Raw genomic sequence first — 21,496 nt, forward strand, 5'->3', positions numbered from 1 at the left:
GGAACGAAGGAGCGAGGAGACGAGGAGTAAAGTAAATTCCAAAGTCTTTAATGAAAAACAAAGCTGGGAACACAGGAACACAAGAAACACTGAGAACATGAAATTACATTTAACAGCAGATGGGAAATGAAGCGCAGAGCACACTTTAAATACACAGTAACTAATTAAACACATCTGGAACCAATAAAACTAAATAGGGACAGGAACAGGAAAAACCAAATATGGGAATAATAATCAAACTGGAGCATGTGGGGGAGGAAAACACAACACGAGACATGGAACAGAGTCTGGCATTATATATATATATATATTTAATTCAGATTACAAATTGCAGTACTTAATGTTACATACACTACAGTTACAAAGTTTGGGGTCAGTAAGTTTTTTTTTTTTCTTAAAGAAATGAGTACTATTAAATTGATAAAATATGACAATAAATACATTTATAATGTTACAAAGGATTTTTTATTTCAAACAAATGCTGTTCTTTTCAACTTTCTATTCATCAAAGAATCCTGATTCAATTATTTTTATGCTATTTTTAGCTATTTTTAAGTCTAAATTAAAAACCTATCTGTTCGATAAGGCTTTTAATTCTGGTTGAAGCACTCTTTATCCTTGTCCTATGTTTTTCTTGCATGTTATGATGTATTTTTTCCCCTTCCTCTTGGTTTGACTGCTTTTTATTTTTCATTGTGTTATTGCTGTTTTAGTTATTCTATTGTAAAGCACATTGGTCAACTCTGGTTGTAGTATATAGTGCTATATAAATAAAATTGCCATTGCCATTGCCATAATGTGGTTTCCACAAATATGGAAATGTTTCTTGACCATCATATCAGCATATTAGAATGATTTCTGAAGGATCATGTGACACTAAAGACTGGAGTAATGATGCTGAAAATTCAGCTTTAAAGGGATAGTTCACCCAAAAATGAAAATTTGATGTTTATTTGCTTACCCCCAGGGCATCCAAGATGTAGGTGACTTTGTTTCTTCAGTAGAACACAAATTATGATTTTTAACTCCAGCCGTTGCAGTCTATCAGTCGTATAATGCATGGCAATGGTAACAAAATCTATGAGAGTAAAAAAAACATGCACAGACAAATCCAAACTTGGATGCCCCGGGGGTAAGCAGATAAGCCTCAAATTTTCATTTTTGGGTGAACTATCCCTTTAACATCACAGGAATACATTACATTTTAAAATATATAAACATTTATTTAAATTGCAATAATATTTCACAATATTACTATATTTTTGATCAAACAAATGTGGCCTTGGTGACAAAAAACATCAAAAACATTAAAAAAATCATATTTCCAGTAGGTTTTAAAAATAAAATATAGTCCAAATTGTCTAGACCAATTTAAAACGTACTCGAAAGATGACAAAAAAAGACGGAGCCATCACTACAGGAAACATCATCCCGATTCATTGTGCTTCTGGTGTGTTGCAGCGTAACAGGGGAAATACTTCAGACTTTGAAATTAGGTCAGTCTCTCTGCCTCTGTATTTTTCTTTCTATTTCTGTTTGTATCCACGTGATGTCATTCTCTTTCTTTTGTTTCCATGTGTACATGTACCTCCACACCTCGCACACGGCTGAAAGTGGGGCAGTTGGTTAAGGTAGCCGTGGGGAAAGGGGGGAGCGTCTGGTCGGACACGCGGCGGATGCTAAATCCAGACTCTCATTACACTGACTGTATGTCAGAGATGAATTAGAGGCAGGTCAAAGCAACCCCCACTATTAATCATTATATATTGATCATCAGACCAGGTGTGTGAGACAGAGGGTGAAGGGACCCCTGTAGCTATTAGGAGGACGAGATACTCACAGGTACAGGCTCTTGAGGGGATGGACATTAAATCAACATCTTTCCCGAGCTGTCTGGTGTCTTTCTCTCACTCCGTCTCCTACGCGTGCATTAATATTCTGCACAGAGCGACGGTTACTGTATTTACATATTTGTAACGACTCTCGCCGGCCCAGTAATTAATGGTGCCCGCTGATGCGAGGCGGAATCTGAGGGCATGTTTCCTCTGCGTTGCCATGGCTACCCACTCCCGCTGTGACACCACGGCGACTGGAGACACGGGTGTTAACTGCTTCCTCGAGGGTCAGGACTTCATCACTCTGTCATAGTCACGCTGGAATAAAGGGATATTTCCATCCATTCATTCATCCATCAGTACCTCCATCCATCTCTGTAGACACGTCCTAAAACTCTTGTGTCTCAATGTAACCACTGGGACTTCTCTGTCTTTTAACCCTCTGAAGGTACCCACTACATTGGACAGATAGTTAAAAGCCATCTTAACCATTCAAGGTGTGATGTTTAATCCAAAGCACCATAACTTTTGATTTGTTCTATATGACTTGTTTGCACAAATTTGGCTGACAAAAGCGGAGAAACAAATATCTTACATCTCGAATATTGACTTATATTTTTATTGTATTACAATAGAATAAGAATACTTTTGAGAGATTTATATTACTATTTTTTTATAAGTGTCAAAGGTATATGTGTGCATTTAAGATATTATTGAAATGTGGTTAACGCAATTATTTTTACCTTCACATTCACTAAATTTAATTAGTTTATTCTGCTTTCTAAAATCAAGACATTAATTGCTATTAATTTATATTTCTTATTTTTCTTTTTTGTATTTTAAAATAAAATTTTTTTTTTAACGAAAAAATGTTTTAAGTGTCAAAGGTATATTTGTGCATTTAAGATATTATTGAAATGTGGTTAACGCAATTATTTTTACCTTCACATTCACTAAATTTAATTAGTTTATTCTGCTTTCTAAAATCAAGACATTAATTGCTATTAATTTATATTTCTTATTTTTCTCAAAATGTGTTCTTTTTTGTATTTTAAAATAAAAACAATTAAGAATGTACAATACATTGTCAGCTTAATTAAAGTACATATTTTCCAATATTTTAACAATTTGTTTTAGTTAAAAATGGATGTAAAAGCCAGATATTTAATTTTGAAAACATGATTTGATTTAGATGTCTTAATAATAATATTACATATTTTCCTCACACATTATAAATGGATTTTTATTTTTGTATTTTAAAATAAAAACAATTAAGAATGTACAATACATTGTCAGCTTTACATATTTTCCAATATTTTAACAATTTGTTTTAGTTAAAAATGGCAATGTAAAAGCCAGATATTTAATTTTGAAAACATGATTTGATTTAGATGTCTTAATAATAATATTACATATTTTCCTCACACATTATAAATGGATTTTTAATGCATACAAATATACAGCTGCTTTTATTATCCCCTCACAAGGGGATCATCATATTTAGGGGTCCTTAGCATCAAAAACCTTTTATCTAAAGGCCACTTTTATTCATTCAAATATTACTGTATTTATTGCAGTTAATATTCCATAAATAAAAAATACATCTTTTAGTAGACTGCATGCATTTAATTTTGTTTATTATAAATTTAATTAGCACATTTCATTTAGCTCTACTGTGTTTATAAGATATATAAAATGTATTATTACATTTATAATTGTTATAATTATATTTTAATTATTTATATTAATGATACAGCTTTTACATAATTTACAGAATTAAGTAATATTTGCATACTTCTAATACCTATTGTACATTTATGTAACTGACATGCATTCAGGGTTACTTAAGTGAAGAAAAAAAAAAGATTCGTAAAGGTTTTAAAGCTTGATGAAGCAGAGTTTCGAAAAAAATTCAGGTGTGATTATGTTTTAGATTAAATCTTTAATCCACATAATAGAATCCATGTAGGAACATAGAAAGACATTTGATACAGTGGCAAAAGTAGAACCTAAGGAATACTGATCCCAGACAAAAGAGGGGACAGGTGTAAAAGTGAAGGATAGAGATAAGAATATTGATCAGTGGCATTACTTTGAACTTTAGACAGGACAGAAATGTGAAAGTGAATGAAACATGAATAGAGCTGTTTGCATTGATGTCAGTGAAATTACACCATGTATGAGTTATTTCAGGCTTTTAGGAGTCTCTCCTTTCAAAATTAACATGACATGATCTTAGAGAATGTTTCATAAAAGTTTTGAGGTCTTTCATGGTGCTTTTACATCTTGGTGCCTGACAAACCCTGTCCACACTCTGTTTTAAATGGAGGCCAGGATATTCCTCACCTTCTGTGTTTCACAAAAGTAAATAAAGACTTGTGTGACTATCCCTTAAGAAACAACATCTTTATGGTATAATGGAAAAGAGAATATTAGTGATCAGATTGATAATACTGGGTTTGGTCTCATATTTGCCATGTCTTGGTGCTTCTCACACTGGACAACAGCACTGAAGGGCCAGGAGCCGTAAAGTTATAATTAAACTGCCCTGAGGCTCTGTTCTTTAACACATCTTGTGCAGTGTTATGAACAAAAGCAATGACTGCAGTGTCCCTGCACCAGCCCAAAACAACTCTTACCTTCATACCTGTCTGTCTTATTTATTTATTTATTTTTTACTGTTTTCTTTACAATAAAATAAAAATGTGCCATGGGTTATAAACATTAGTTTTCAAAGCTGTAAAAAGTGTATAAAAAATGTTTTGGGATCTTCTGGCATGAAAGATAAAAGGCTTTACTTGTAGTAAATCAAGAAGATTTTGGGCTTTCTTATTCCTTGTACTATTTAATTAGGACTCACTGGTGTCCGATCCTTACCCTGATACTCTCTGAAGAAGACTTAACTGCAGAAATGCATCAGTGAGAACATGAAATAACATACTCTAATAAATTACGATCTCTCCCCGAGTTGAAAATATTACAGAGTGCATTTGCCACACAATCTACTATACATATTATTAACTCATGTATGCGCTATATTCCTATTGCTACTTATTTCTACAAAATCGTTACGGTTTCATGAAAACATTTTCAATTTGTTTAGTAAAAGTTATCGTTAGCTTATAGCATTAAAAGTTAAATGTACACATAACATAACACATATTTCTTCTGATCAAAACTCAATGAAAAAAAAAAACAGCACAGCAAGTATACTGTATAGTACTTTTTTTGATCATATAAGGCAGAACTTCATTTGTATTTCATTATATCATATATATTCATATATATATATATATTGGCTTCATGGTTGAACTATCTACATTTCTGGCTCTTTCCTTCTGTGTGCACGTGAGGACAGATATCCACATATGTGACCCTGGAGCACAAAACCAGTCATAAGTAGCACAGGTATATTTGTAGCAATAGCCAAAAATACATTGTATGGGTCAAACTTATCGATTTTTCTTTTATGCCAAAAATCATTAGGATATTAAAGGCACAATATGTAATTTTCGCCGCTAGAGGGCGCGTATTCAAAATAAACAAAGAAACAAAGGCGTAGTTAGATGACGCAGTGACTGAGTGTGGAATCATGGGAGTTGTTGTCTTCATCCCCACAGCCGATGCAATCCGACGGGACTCGGGCAGAAATCATGTTCATGGATGAGTTAATGATTTATTAACGTAGTAGAATGAAGCAGGGTGAGGCTGAAAAAGTAAAGATCATGTTCCATGAAGATATTTTGTACATTTCCTACTCTTAATATATTAAAACTTAATTTTTTGATTAGTAATGTGCATTGCTATGGACTTCATTTGGACAACTTTAAAGACAATTTTCTCATTTTGATTTTTTTGCACCCTCAGATTCTAGATTTTCAAATAGTTGTATCTCAGCCAAATATTGTCCTATCCTAACAAACTATACATCAACTGGAATACTTATTTATTCAGCTTTCAGATGATGTATAAATCTCAATTTCGAAAAATTTACCCTTGTGACTGGAGGCTTGTGGTCCAGGCCAGGGTCTCTTATGTAGTTTATCGTTCTTCTTCGTTAGTCATAACTGCTCAAAAGCGCCCCCTGGTGGTGAATGTGAATGAAACACAATGTATAGCGTTTGTATATGTATAACGTATAGCGAATGCACGTTAATCGACATAATGTAATTTAGTGCAATGTGAATATGAAGATATGTTAAGTAAACAAGAGAATCCGTCATTATATTTCTTATTTGCCCACTTTTGCCGTTGTAATGCACCACTTGACACGACACATTTCCCAGAGCTGGCTTGATTAAACAGGTATGTGCTTCTCGTTTTGATTTAGTGTGTATATACTACTAACACTGGAATATCTTGTTGATAAAACAACGATGAAACCTAAATGTTTCTAATGACAGTTTGTTAACAATATAGTTTAAACAGTTGCTTTTGACATCACTAAATTTAAATGAATGTAAACAAACAAACAAACAAACAGGCCCAATGGGTATCATGTGCGCCAAAAAAAAAAAAAAAGTTCCCATGTTTGCTATTTTGAATTAAGATGTTTAAAATGATATGGAGAATGCCTTAACAATCATTTTTAAGTGTATTTGATCAAATATGCACCAAAAAATGAGAAACTCAGTGTTTTCAAACGGTGTTTCAACTGTAGGCTGCTTGATATTAATTTAGTTTAAGGATAAGTAGTACATTTCAAAACAACTTCGGGGGAATTTCATAATTTGAGAAACCAGTCAGCAAAATAAATTCTCTTCTATGCTTATTCACTGTCAAAACCATATTACTGCCCCGTTCAAGCCCACCCTGCTGAAAAAAAAAAATTTAATGGTTAGAATTGGAATTGTATTGGTTTTATTGAAAACTGTAATGGTCCCCGAGGGTCTGCAGGTAATTTGTTGCCTTTTATTGGTGGCTTGATAAAACTGCTATCCTAATGGAATATGTCCCAAAACAAACTAAAGGAAAACATTTTTTAATGGGTATAATGGTTAATAGTTGATGGTTTGTAATGTTTGTTGTAATGTTTGTAAACTATTAGAATTTCTGTGATGGTTTCTATTGTTTTTTTTTTTAGAAGGGGAAAAGCATCTGAAAACAGCAATGAGCACTCATAGATATATGCTTTTCATCAGAGAGGCAAATGCTTAAATCTGTCATTTAATTTGCTAAATTCTCCTAATAGAATATAGACAAGCGTAACTAGTGGACTAGTGTAATCCTGTTGAACGTATCTGACGATGTCTTTGGTAGCTCGTGTGTGTTTGGAGGGGCTTATATAGGAGTATGCCGTTGCATAGCTCATCGATATCTGGCTCCCAGCCATAAAACAGCAGAGTAAAGTGCATCTCAACTCTCTCTTACTCTCTTCTTCTCTTTGTTTTCCATGCCCTCACCTGCTCTTTTCTGAAAGACAGAGGCATAGATGGGAATATGAAGTAGCATTGCTCAGTGATATATTTGCATCAGTGATTTTGTACTAATATGAGTGGAGTGGAGCAACAGCAGTTTTCCCTTCATAATCGATTCCACCTGAGCTCCATTCAAGGTTTTCCACTATGCTGGTCTGTCATATACTTTGCTTAAACTTACATTTTATGATTTAAAATGTATGTCCAGTGACTAGTCAGCTGTATTTTAATATGTTATTCACTTTGGTATGTTTTTTATTTAAAAATCACAAGCCATATTTACTTTAAGTTATGCACATAAATGTATATGGACTCCTAATAGTTTTTAAATTAATTAATTAATTATTTATTTATTTTTGCCTGTGTATAGGTATTGTTTTTGGCGGTGCTTTGTATTTCAGGTAGTGTTAGCATGCATCTTTCAAGACTGAGATTCTTGAGAGGATTTGCCAACAGCTCTTAAAAATGTTTATTATTTTAGAGATGTTATTTTAGCATCTAAATCAGAGTTTTGCTTGCTGTAAGATTGTTCATGAGAGACCTGCTCAGGTCCCCAGGCTACATTTTTCCTCATCTGAGCGAACACTTGATTTTAGGTTTTGAGTACATTAGATTTGACTATAAATCCTGACATTTATTATATTTTCATTAGATTAAGAAATGCCTAAGAGCTGCAGTGTTCTCTGGATATGATGAGGTATCGCTGTATTATAGAGAAAAAAAACCTTAGGGCTCAAGAAAACATTTTTTTCTGATTGCTTGATAACATTTTCTCTAACCCCAAGAAAACCTTCTTTAAAAGAATAAATAAATAAATTAACACTACATTTACGTTTATACATTTACATTCATATTTTGCATTTAAAGGGATAGTTCATCCCAAAATGAAAATTTTGTCATCATTTAATCACCATCATGTTGTTCCAAACCTGTATGAGTTTCGTTCTTCTGTTGAACACGAAAGAAGATATTTTGAAGAATGTTGGTAACCAACAGATGCTGGTAGCAGCCATTGACTTCCATAGTATTTTTTTCCCATACTTTGGAAGACATTGTTGTCCATCAACTGTTTGGTTACCAACATTTACCTTATTTTGTGTTCAGCAGCAAGAAACTCAAAAGACTTGAGGGTGAATAAATGAAGACAGAATTTTCATTTTTGTGTGAACTGTCCTTTTAATTATCTAAATAACAAATTTAAGTTAATTAATATAATACATTTAAATACACTGACTCACCCTCAGATTCCCGATTTTCAAATAGTTGTATCTCAGCCAAATATTGTCCTATCCTAACAAACCATACATCAACGGAAAGCTTATTTATTCATTTATATAAATGATGTATAAATCATAATTAAAAAAAATTGACACTTATGACTGGTTTTGTGGTCCAGGGTCACATATATAATCATAGCAAAAACTTCCAAGATTGCAATAAATTCATAAAAACTGATGGCACTGCCACTGAGGGATCTGTTTCGGATTGGTCTTTGACACGAAGTTTGATTGTTTAGTAGCACATTTGAGTATACGGTATCTTAAGAAACAGATGAAAGAAAAAAACATCCAGATCTTCAGTGCCGCTCTCGTACACGTCTGCAGTGTTTAGTGTTTGTGTCTGAAATGTTTTTCTTGCATTGTGGTTATTCATGGGTCTCATGTGAGATTTGCAACCCTTTGTGTGCGTGTGTAAACCCGTGTGAAATGTGTGTTTGTTGTTAAACACATGAATGTGTGTTTGCGTGTGTCTTGTTGCTTTAATTGAATCTGGCCCTTGGGAAGCAGACTGTCTCAGCTGTGGGGTTGTGATCTCATCTCACTGTGTGACTGGGTGAGTACGCTGGCAGTCACTCACAGTCAAGTCAATATCACAGATAAATATTGCAAAGGCCTGTTCTCCAGGCTCTATGAATAATGAATGCAGCCATTTTGGCTCTAAACTTGCCTGTTGTCTCGCCAGGCGTGCGTGAGCACATCTCTGTGTTTCCACCCGTCTTCCTATCGCTCCCTCCGTCTCTCTCTCTCTCCAGTACACTCATAAACTTCTCATTATAAACTGACCTGTTGGAGAGGGATCAGAAAGATTCATAACTCTTCTGTGAGTGAGTGTGTGTGTGATTTATTGCTCGATCACAGCAGAAAGTGACCTGAGATGGGTTCAGGAGTGTGGATCCTCTGCAGGGCTACAGACAAGACGTGCAAGTAATCAAAATCTCTTCTGTTTTAGTATATTATGGTTCCAAACAGCATATGTGCATGATGCACATCCGTCTACAAGATGAAGGGCAGCAGGCACATGTAATAAAGTTTGCACATTTGAGATTGTTCTTGTTCCACACTGGACTTGTTTCATTTTTCACACTGTTCATAGTTTACTAGTTTTAATCATCGTTTCAAGGCTTCACTGTACACTTGAGAGAGTTAATTCTCTCATTTGCGCACTGTATTTATGATAAATAACATGTGTCGGTCGAGCACAGACACACACACACACAAAATAAAGTCATTGTCCAACGTTTTTATTTTATTTCTCTTATAGAAAATTAAATGTGTGAAAGTTTGTGTGGCTTTAGCAAGGATATTTAATGTATACCTGAAATAAAAATCTCTTTCTTTTTTTAAGAGGTTTTTAGCAGTTGTATGTAAACCTTTCAAAACAGACCTGTATACAATGCTATCAGCCTGTGTAATTTCATTTTGCAATAATCATATTTAATGGATGAATTTTAGGTGAAGAACTTCAATACCCATGAATTCTAAAGAGAAAAATCATCCAAAAATGAGAGAATTGATGTAATAAAATCTCTCTACACTCTTAAGCATCTTAAATATGATTTCCCCCCAATACATTACAATGCAATGCATTTATGTTTAACGAATAACTATGCTATTTTGGGGTTGGTAAGATTTGTTTAAATGTAAAAAAGGAGTCTCATACGAAAAACTACAGTAAAACAGTAATATTGTGAAATGTTATTGCAATTGCTGTTTTCTATTTTTATATATTTTAAAAGGTAATTAATTTCTGCAAAGGTAAAGCTGAATTTTCAGCATCATTACGCCAGTCTCAATTTAATGCATCCTTGTGGAATTCAAGTATTGTTTTCATTAAAAAAAAGTACTGCCAAACTTTTGAACAGTAGTGAAAATTGTTTTACATGCCCCAAGAACACATTGATATGCAAATTAGATGCAGTGTATAGATACATTGTATATAATGGGAAAACACTCTTATGGCCATTTTACACACATATTGCGTAAAGCAAAATGGTATATCCGATCATTCTGTTAAATCTTTCATGACATAGTTGATCATCTTTATACAAAGTTTGGTATGAAAAAAAAAATCCTGAAACCTAAAAATTTATTGGTGATTTAAAAAAACTAATCCATTGTTTTTGCCTATTCATGTCATTCTATCTTTTTTTTTTAAATTGAGTCCTGGGTCCTGTACAGAGGACATAGCATAACATATGTTTCAAAACTGTTATTTTTCCATTTTTTTTCTTATGCTCTAAACTATGTAACGACATGAAAAAAAAAAAACACTTCGCAAATAAATAGATAAAATAAAAATAAAAAATAAAATAAAATAGAATAGAATATAACATTTCTTGGTCCCAGGAGGATATTGTACCAGCATTTTCCAGTTTACATAATTTGTCATGATTCATGGAATTTTAGTTAATTCCTTCATAAACATATTTTGACTTCCTTATTTTCACGTTTTTTCTTAAAGTGACAGTACACAGGTCCTCTAGGCAAAACCTACAGTTACGTTTCTTGCACGTGTAAACGAAGTGTGTGAAGTGACGTTTGGCCAAGTATGGTGACCCATACTCGGAATTTGTGCTCTGCATTTAACCCATCCAAGTGCGCACACACACACACACACCATGAACACACACCCGGAGCAGGCCCGGGAGCAGTTGGAGGTTCCGTGCCTTGCTCAAGGGTCTCACCTCAGTCGTGGTATTGAAGGTGGAGGGATCACTGGTCATTCACTCCACCCACCTACAATCCCTGACAGACCTGAGCATTTCTTGGTCCCAGGAGGATATTGTACCAGCATTTTCCAGTTTACATAATTTGTCATGATTCATGGAATTTTAGTTAATTCCTTCATAAACATATTTTGACTTCCTTATTTTCACGTTTTTTCTTAAAGTGACAGTACACAGGTCCTCTAGGCAAAACCTACAGTTACGTTTCTTGCACGTGTAAACGAAGTGTGTGAAGTGACGTTTGGCCAAGTATGGTGACCCATACTCGGAATTTGTGCTCTGCATTTAACCCATCCAAGTGCGCACACACACACACACCATGAACACACACCCGGAGCAGGCCCGGGAGCAGTTGGGGGTTCCGTGCCTTGCTCAAGGGTCTCACCTCAGTCGTGGTATTGAAGGTGGAGGGAGCACTGGTCATTCACTCCACCCACCTACAATCCCTGACAGACCTGAGACTCGAACCTGCAACCATCGGGTTACAAGTCAGACTCACTAACCATTAGGCCACATCTACCCGTGGCCTAATGCTGCCATTAGGGTTGCAAAGGGGCGAAACTTTCCATTCCCATGGAAGGTTTGCAGCCTTGAACATTCCTGGAATTTTGCAACCCTAGTTGCTATGGCCTGCTCTTTGCATCTTCTAAATGCAATAGCCAAATGTAATAAAGTAGTACACATCAGAATCAATATAACATACTTCAAAAATCTCAGCATTTTTCACATGTAAGACTTAAAGGGGTCCTATTATGCTCTTTTACAAAGTCTTGATTTTGTTTTGGGGGTGTACTAGAACAGGCTCTCATACTAGGTTGTTCGAAAAACACTTTGTGGAAAATAACTGCATCCAGAGTATCCACAGCATGCTGTCATATTTGCCAACCCCATTATCATTTCTAAAGGTTACAACAGCTCCTTTCAGCCCTTTTAATTTACTGCTGATGAAAAACTTTATGCCACCTGTTGTCGATTAGCGTTCGGAGAGATTGTTTCGTGCTCTCTCTCTGAAATGCAGAGGCATCGGTCGTAACAGCATCATCAGTCTTTCCTAATGAGTTTTTTTTTTTTTCCAGAATGAGCAAACACTTTCTGATCTGAGTGATGACTATATGAAATCCTTTCAAACTGTATTTGATAAACATTTCATTTAATTCATTTCTGTGCTTGCGTGCCGCTTGACTCGTGCTCAGAAATGATTCTCATGACAAGCTATTAAGACATCACAATAGACCGGGGATAGTTGGGCTCTCTTGCGCTGTGGTGGTTGCTGAGGTACTGTTGTTGTGGCAACCGGCTCCCTGTGCCCTTGAACGGAGGATAACTATGGCCTAGCGGGGCAGGGTTAGTGTGCTTTGATTGACAGTGTGCTGCTAGAACTGTGCTGTGGGTGGGTTAGAAATAAGCCGCCCCACTGGGTGGCTTAAAGGGTCTTGCATGGGCGCTACAGAGCACAAACTGGCTTTACCTGGAAAATAGATGCTTGCTGCGGGGAGGACGAGGAACAACTGAGAGATGAGTTAGTGACACAGACATCTGCTTGACAGAATCATCTGTTCACTCAGAAAAGAGAGGAAACTAAGGGAACATGGGAGCGACAGATGTGACAGTAGACTCTGGATGTTGTTTCTCAGGGCACTGGGGTGATTTATCGGAGTAACGAACTGTTTTTAGTTACAACCATGGGTTACATAAGGATTTTGGAGGTGGGAGACTATAACATCTGGTGATTCTGCTGTCTGATCTGTAAGATATGACATGGCCAGCCTTCCATCCACAAAAAGCATAATCATAGCACTTTCTGCACTCATTTTAGTAGAAAAAAATTTCTACAAAACTATAAAAAAAAAAAATATATATATATGAATAATAAATGATAAAATATAATACTTATATTTTATATTAGTTAAAATAAATGTGTTTATATATTAAAAGTCCACGTGAACCACATAAAGTTGTGACCAACCTCAGTATATATTTTTGAGTGAAACAGACTGAATAGAGAAGCAGGCTTTGATTTTAGAGCTCTTCCTCACCATATAGTATGCAGTAGACTGAAATGTATTTATTTGGATTTTTATTTGCACTTTTACCATCCATCCATCCATCCATCCATCCATCCATCCCTTATGTTTAGCTTTTTCTTCCAGTCATTTCCTGTTATTTTCGTGTACTGTTCCTGCTAGTGTGGGCCTGTGAGTTTGTCCGGTATATTTTGTGTGCTTAGTGTGTACTTGTACACTTCTGCACGTGTGAGAGCAGTAATGTCAGGCCACCTGTACCAAAGCACGTGTCTCTTCTGTGTGATTTTTGCAATCAAGGCCATTTATATGATGTTGTCACAAGCATCTGCAGTTGCATAAATGCCAGGCAACAGTTACATCTCTAACAGCTGAGTGAATGTGAGAAAAGAAAATTGGAAGAGATGAACAGACATCTGGTGTACAACCATACATGCAATGAAATATTTATCAAAAGACCATTTTTTTACTGTCCTCCAATAAAAACCGTTTATCTTGTTATTCAGCTTTACCGTGAATTTTGAACAGTAATCTGCATTTTTGTGAAATAAAAGTGCATTTGTGGGTGTAAAACAAACTCTGGAGTATTCATTCGTACACCCATCCAGTATTAATCAATCAGATGAACTGCATTTAAGTTCATCCCAGTGAAGCAGATTCATCCCTATCCACATGTGCATAAACAAGCCGTGTCACATAGGAATATATAGCCGCCCACATTCTTATTTTGCAAAACATTTAAATGCTGCAGCTTGTGATCTTTTAGAAACTGTTTTCATTTCAGGCCAAGGGGGAATATGAGATAAATAGCACAGCAGCAGGAGTTGGAGTTCAGGGACAGGGATGAGCCAAGAGGCGAAATGAACAGATAAAGGATGAAGTTTGCCGCTCAGGATGAGGCTGCATGTCTGCAGGCAGCGTCGCGATGGAAGTGAGAGTGACAGTTTGGTCAGAAACAGTTTAGCTATCCTTAAACATGGCCGCCCACGGGGAGAAAATCTCACGTTTCAGGTCGAAGGAGCACAGTACGGAGATGTTTGGAATAAATGGGCTTATCAAGGCCTTTTAGGAAGCAGTTTTGTATCTTCAAGTCAGGGAGAGCACGCTTGATAAAAAAAAAAAACATGTTCAATGCTAGCCTTCTGCTCATGGCTACTGTAAGGACCATGAGAGAAAAAATAAAAATGTTTTTGCGTAGATGTTTACTACAAGTCAGTGCTCATTAAACAGATGATTCATCCAGACACAAGATGAGTTCAGACCAAACACACAAGAACACTCCAGCATTAACATCATGCTAATCATATTGTCCTTGAAGATGCTTGTGACCCGAGGAATGGAGAACTGGGTCTGAGCAGGCACTACATATCAAAACATTCATGTATTATAGTCATTAATAGTGCACATTACTGCAGATCTTTCTGCATAGAACTGTCATTCTTATTCATCCAGCACTTTATTTTGCAAAAGAAAGTGCAGTTTAGGCTTTATAACTAATATTATTGAAGTTTAGTGTGTGTGTGTGTTTATTTTTGAACATTTTCTTTTCAGTCTTTTTATAGATCTAGTCTGTACATTTCACTAATGCCGAGTTCACACTGCACGATTTTCAAAGACGTCGCATCACTGTTGGTTTCACACTGAACGACTATCTGGGGTAGCATTCAGTTGTTTATTCTAAGAAAAACATCAAATTGATATTTTTTATTTAGCAAACGAAAGTTTATCAGTCAACTACAAACTCAGATTTTATCCCTAGTATCTGCTTACTAACAGCTTAATTTATATTAAATGTACAACAGGTACCCATTCTGCCAAATTTTAAAATATTAATTGAATTTTATTGTATTTTTATTTAATATAGAGTTTTTAGTTGTTTTGCTAGAAAATGGCAAAAACAAATAATTTTGATCTGTATTTATACCCAAAATTTTATTAACAGTATTGAAAATTTTAAATGAATAAAAAATAAATATATAAAAAATATTTAGTTTGACCTCCTGAGGTTTCAAATGTATTGAATGTAAGCTGGCTTGTATTGCTTAAAGCACACAAGTAAATTTTTCTATAAGCTAATTGACATTGGGAAACTGATTATTTGTTTATTTATTTATTTTAATTAAAACAATTTTGTTTTATCATTATTTTGACTATTGGAGAAAAAGTGACTGATTATATAAACATTTATTTATTTAAATAACACAAGTTTACTTTGTTTAATTTAATTTTACTTTTATTATTTGTTTAGCATTTATTTTATTTTATTTTATTTTCTAATGTTTTGTGTGTGTGTGTGTAAAATGTCATAGGGCGGACAGGTAATGATGAGGGGAATGAGACCAGAAAATGGCGTGAGCTGAATTCAAACTCACGTTGCCCTTATGAGCACCTCAGCTCAATACGTTCATGTGTGCTAACCACCAGGCCAAAGCTCCGACCGCTGTGATGTTTAGTATAAATATGTGTAATGAAGTCTGTGCTTGTATGCATTTTGATTGCATGCGTACCTTACCGGCAGTGTTAATTTAATCTGCTGGTGCACTGTGGAAAATGGCCTGTTGTTAAGGGAGGTCTCTGTGGTGACGGCTCTGTTGCTATAGTGGCAGTGGTTTAATGGTGTGGAGTACATTAGCACTGACTGATCTGTAAATATGTCTGCTTTCTGCTGCCTCAGCACCCCCTGACATCCACATGGATCAAACGGCTGCAATGCTTCCCTATGCACTCAATCACTCCCTCTCTCTCCGTCACTCGCTCTTTCGCAATTCACAATCCCATTTTTTTTCTTTCCCTTCGTGTGAAAAGATCCTTAGATCATTGTGTTACGAAATCTAAGTAGAACACAGCTGTTGTCGTTCTCAGGGATGCATTATTGCGCCATTCACCTGGCTGAGAGCGTATTTAGCAGTGGCCTTGTGAATATCTTTCTCTGTCATATAATTCTTTTCAGATGATGAATGAGACGGGGTTGAATGCCCTAACAAGAAAGAGATTCTAGCTTCTGCGTGTGAAATTTGGCCTTGCTCTGGGTATAAAGAATGAGAGAAAAACAAGTTGCTGTTATGTAACTGCTTTTCTTTGGAGTTTCTTTTTTTTTAAGAACCTGGTAAATGCTGTTTTTATTATGTTGGCTAAAGTACACATTAGTTTCATTTAGATAATAGCCTTCACAGTGTGCAGTTCACTTCTTTGGATAATGTACAGCAGCAGGGGGAGCAGCCCTGGTGTTCTGCAGATCTTGATTGTGGGTATTATTAAAAATAGCAGTTATTACTCCCCAGATAAAGCTCTTTATGGCTCTTAATTACATTATACCGCATTATACCTCATTATTCTGTTCGCTTTGATCACACATTGGGTTCTGATGTTCTTATGACCATCATTTTTTGAAAGCTAGGCTGACACAGGACCACCAGATCTCATTGGATATGATTAAAATTTTGAAAACTACTGGATTTGGATGAGCCAAGCTCATGATTGGGTGGTCCATACCCAGGCCCCCTTGATGAGCCGGGCCTGATCCTGTAAAGTTTAACAATTGGTGAAAAAATTATAATGGCATTTGATTTGAGTAAAAAAAAAAAAAAAAAGCATAAAAAAAAGTATTTTTTTCCACTAAGGAGCTGATCATTTTATTAATTATTTTCAAGTGTATCTACACTATATTCTTATATTTATAAACTACCTTTCAGAAGTTTGTGGTCGTTCAAATTTTTTAGTGTTTTTAAAAGAAGTCTCTTATAGTCACCAAGGCTGTGTTTATTTGATCAACAAATTAGTAATATTATGACATTAATAATATTAAATATTATTACAATGTAAAATAACATATTTTAAGGTAAAATTTATTCCTGTCATGCAAAGCTGAATTTTCAGCATTGGTTCTCTATTCTTCAGTGTTACATAGTAAAACAGATATTTACAGATAGTAAAAACAGTTGTGCTGCTGATTAATATTTTTGAGGAAACCTTGATAGATTTTTTTCAATATTTTTTTTATTAACAGAAAAGTTCAAAAGAACAGCATTTGTTTGAACTAGAAATAGTTTGTAGTGTCTAGTGTCTCTTATCGTCTTTAGTGTCTCTTTTGACTAATTCAATGCATCCTTGCTGAATAAAAGTATTCTTTCAAACAAAATAAAAATACTGACCATTACATATATACAAATACTGACCATTATTATACATATATACTTAGTTTATATATTTAGTATAAATAAGTAAAAAAACAAACAAACAAAAAAACTACAACTAAAAACTTAAATCAATAGTTTTAAATGCTACAAGTACATTTAGACATCACAGTATAATATGAAAAATGTATATGTATTTTGAGATTTGCTAAAGATTACATTTGTTAGATGACAGCAAATTTATTCTAAATGTAAGAATAGAGGAAATTAGCTGTCATTATTAAATATTCAGTATTGACTAAATAAATCCAATATTGACCAATAATTTAATAAAAAAATCTATTATCAGCCCTCAACCAATATACTACATATATATTGTGCATGTCTATTTTAAAATATTGGTTATGTCTAAAGCAAACTTGTTCTAGAAATGTGTTCTTGGAAGCTGATCTGAAACCAGTATCGTTAGCAAAGCTGTCGTCATAGGTTATGCTAGAATTGAAAACACTGATGTAAACACATTTGATCTTACAGATCTTACGCTATTTGATCTATTACTAGGTTTGAGATGCTCTCTTCAGCTCTCTGACTTGATGATTTGAGCTGCAGAGAAGGATCGAACAGTTTCCCTCTGCCTGTATCTTTGAAATCTTTGGCCACATTTTGAAGTGACTTCACCCAGACTAGAGGTGTTTATTTTATTATCGAAGAATTCCCAAGTGTGCAGGCCTTCCTAGAACTCCGAGCTCATCTCAGTGGCTCACAGTGGACACACTCGCACTGGCATTTAAGCTGGAGCCATCCCCCTCGACAGTGTGTGTCTAATGTTTGTTATGTGTGAGTGGGGTGAATGGGAGTAGAGAGTGGGAGTGCGTTGAAAAGGTTAAGATTTGATGTGATAAGAATCCCCCCTCCCAGCCCCCATCCTGCTCGCTGCACTGAGCTGTTATGGTAATTAACAGATAACCTTTAATGAGGTGTCGACCTCGTTAGGCCCTTAACGAGGCAAATGTCACCCTGCTGTGGCATTTGAACAAGGAGGGGGACATTGGAGGGACATGTGGACACAAGATGATGTCACAGGGGTGACAGCGGTGTTGACCGAACTGTTATTGTCTAAATGTCATCTGACCACTGTGTCCAGCGGCCTCCTCGACGATGGAAATGGGCGTTTGAATCGGCACTGTGGCTATAAATGCATGAGTGGCTTATGATTTCCAATCAGAGATGCATTTGCAAGGACTTTGCTCGGCATGTGTTTTCTAATCTTTGTAAGCTCTTACATTTCAGCTTATCTTTAGAGTATGTATTCTAATCAACAGTATAAACTTTCTATAAGACTCTTTTGGTGAGACTGAAACAAGTTCTATTTTTGAATTGTGTAGCCCAATATAGTAGTTTATTAGTCCATTGAATATTTCTTAGGGTAGCTTAGGGCACACCGTAAAGCATGTTGTCACACTATTGTCACATGCATTAAATAGCCTATTATACATAAACATTTTAACAGTAAAACAATTATGAAACAATTCAAAAATTTAAGAAAAACCAAAGACGTAACATAATGTCAGGGATTGTATTGGGTTTTGTTGTTCATGTCTTTTGCTTTGTATTCATGCATTTAGTTTAAGTCAAGTCAAGTCACCTTTATTTATATAGCGCTTTTAACAATACAGATTGTGTCAAAGCAACTGAACAGCATTAATTAGGAAAATAGTGTGTCAATAATGCAAAATGACAATAGTAAACACTAATTTTCCAGTTAAAGACAGTTCATCATTGAATTCAGTGATGTCATCATCAGTTCAGTTTAAATAGTATCTTTGCAATCAAGTCAACAATAACGCTGGAAATGAAGTGTCCCCAACTAAACAAGCCAGAGGCGACAGCGGCAAGGAACCAAAACTCCATCGGTGACAGAATGGAGAAAAAACCTTGGGAGAAACCAAGCTCAGTCGGGGGGCCAGTTCTCCTCTGGCCAGACCAAACCAGCAGTTCAATTTCAGGCTGCAGCAAAGTCACATTGTGCAGAAGACTCATCTGGTTCCTGTGGTCTTGTCCCGGTGGCCGTCTAGGAGACAAGGTCTTCACTGGGGATCTGTCTCTGGGGCTCATCTAGTTGTCCTGGTCTCCGCTGTCTTTCAGGGCTGTAGAGGTCCTCTCTAGGTGCTGATCCACCATCTGGTCTAAATATGTACTGGATCCGGGTGACTGCAGTGACCATCTGATCTGTGTGTGATTTGGTGATATAGCCTACTTGATAATGTCAGATCGCACATCATTACAACAACACTTACCATATTATCGCAGAAGATATTCTGTATATCGCACACCCCAGACTCGACTTGAGTGGAAAATGAATCATACGCGGTTGTGCTCACACATGAGCAAAGGTGTTTTTAGGAATCTAACTTGCAAACGCCAGACCACCGATTCGTCAAACATGCTTTCCTGCAGTCCGTGTTCTTCTGACTTCTGACTATTTTGTAGTAAGTAACGAATATGCTTCGGGGAAATGTATCGGAGTAAAAGTATACATTTTAATTAGGAAATGTAGTGGAGTAAAAGTAAAAGTTGGCAGAAATATAAAAACTCAAGTAAAGTACAGATACTCCCAAAAAATACTGTATTATTACTGTAAAAGTATTATTACTTCGTTACATTACACCACTGATTACAAGTAATGCAAGGTAGGTTATTGAACTAATATTAATTTTCATGGTATACATGGGCAAAAAAAGAAAAAAGAAGAATGTGACAGCAGCTAAAAATGAAGTATAAAAATAATTCAATCAGGAAAAGCTTTAAGCATAAAATGTTCATGGGTGTATAAGGCTACATGACTTTACAAACATTTGAGAGGGGTCATATAATGCGATTTAAATTTTTCCTTTCTCTTTGGAGTGTTACAAGCTCTTGGTGCATAAAGAAGTTCTCACGTACTCTAATCTTTTCACGTAGTCTAATCTTTTCACATAATTAAAGATTCTCTAATCCAACCTGTTACATTTGTTAATTAAAGTAATGAAATTAACTTTTGACTTCTACTCAGTCAACAGCAAGAAGGCTTGCAAAATAATGAAGAACAGATGAAGAGGAGATGGCCATAATACCAGGAAATTCTAAAGGAAATTCGAATTATTGGGTTACTTCCATAGGTCGCCGCAAGATGTTATCAAATTAACTTCAGCGAGGCACACCTTCGTTACCGCTCCACATACAGCGGCCTTACTAATGTGCTCTGCATCCCCGATATAGAAAACTACCAAATAAATATGCATGTGGATATGGCACATAAAAATTTAACTCCCTACGAATTAATACAGCCTCCTCATCTACTGTATAAAAGGACATGCTATTTTTGTCACTTTGACGGTGTTTGGCGGGGGGAGGTGGGGGAAAAAATGTTTACGTTTGCATTAAGAAGATTTTTCTTACCCCATGGCGGATAATTTTACTTGTTTCAAGTAAAATGCACTTAAATGCACTTGTTTCCCCCCAGGAAACAAGAATAAACATATTAGGCTATATAATCTTTTCTTATATAGAAAATGAATCGTGATTTAATAATTTTTTGATATTTGTACTTGAAATAAGAGAGAAATACTCAGTAAGAAAATAATTTATGCAGCGTAAATGAATGAATGAGGTATTTAAACATTGCTTACACTTTAAAAAGGGGGAGGAGACCATAAGAAACACTGGGTTTACCGAAGAAAACCTGCTCCCGACCAGGTTAGGTTTATAGAGTAAGTTACCGCGGTAACTGACTCTGAGTATATGTTACCTCTCCTTCAGAAATAGGCTTGACTTACCCTGCTTTCTTGGGTTTGACAAACCTCCCATTCTGAAACGGAAAACCCGGAGTTTCCCTCATTTCAGGGTTAACATACTCTGAGTTTTCACTTAACCCTCTTTTCTGAAACGGGCCCCATGTCAAGTCTGTTCATGCCATGCCATGCCAAGTCAAGTCTGTTCCAAGTCAAGTCTGTTTGTATTTTAGATTACACTTTGCTCAATAAACTGCACCTGGGTTCACTATGCTCACCTCCAGTGGAATCATTACACATATAATAATAATAAT

The 21,496-nt window shown here is 35.6% G+C and overlaps 1 protein-coding gene across 1 annotated transcript in view; it reads left to right on the forward strand.

Annotated features, from left to right (window-relative positions):
* Positions 1–5,943: 5,943 nt before the first annotated feature.
* The window catches only part of LOC107712876 (disabled homolog 1-like), a 457,572-nt gene continuing 442,019 nt past the window's right edge, over positions 5,944–21,496 (forward strand). The window contains exon 1 of the mRNA XM_016518249.1: positions 5,944–6,140. The gene's annotated coding sequence lies outside the window, so the exon portion shown is untranslated. The remainder of the gene's footprint in view (positions 6,141–21,496) is intronic.

The sequence above is a fragment of the Sinocyclocheilus rhinocerous genome, unplaced genomic scaffold, assembly GCF_001515625.1.
Source record: "Sinocyclocheilus rhinocerous isolate Xijiao unplaced genomic scaffold, SAMN03320098_v1.1 scaffold478, whole genome shotgun sequence".
NCBI lineage: Eukaryota > Metazoa > Chordata > Actinopteri > Cypriniformes > Cyprinidae > Sinocyclocheilus > Sinocyclocheilus rhinocerous.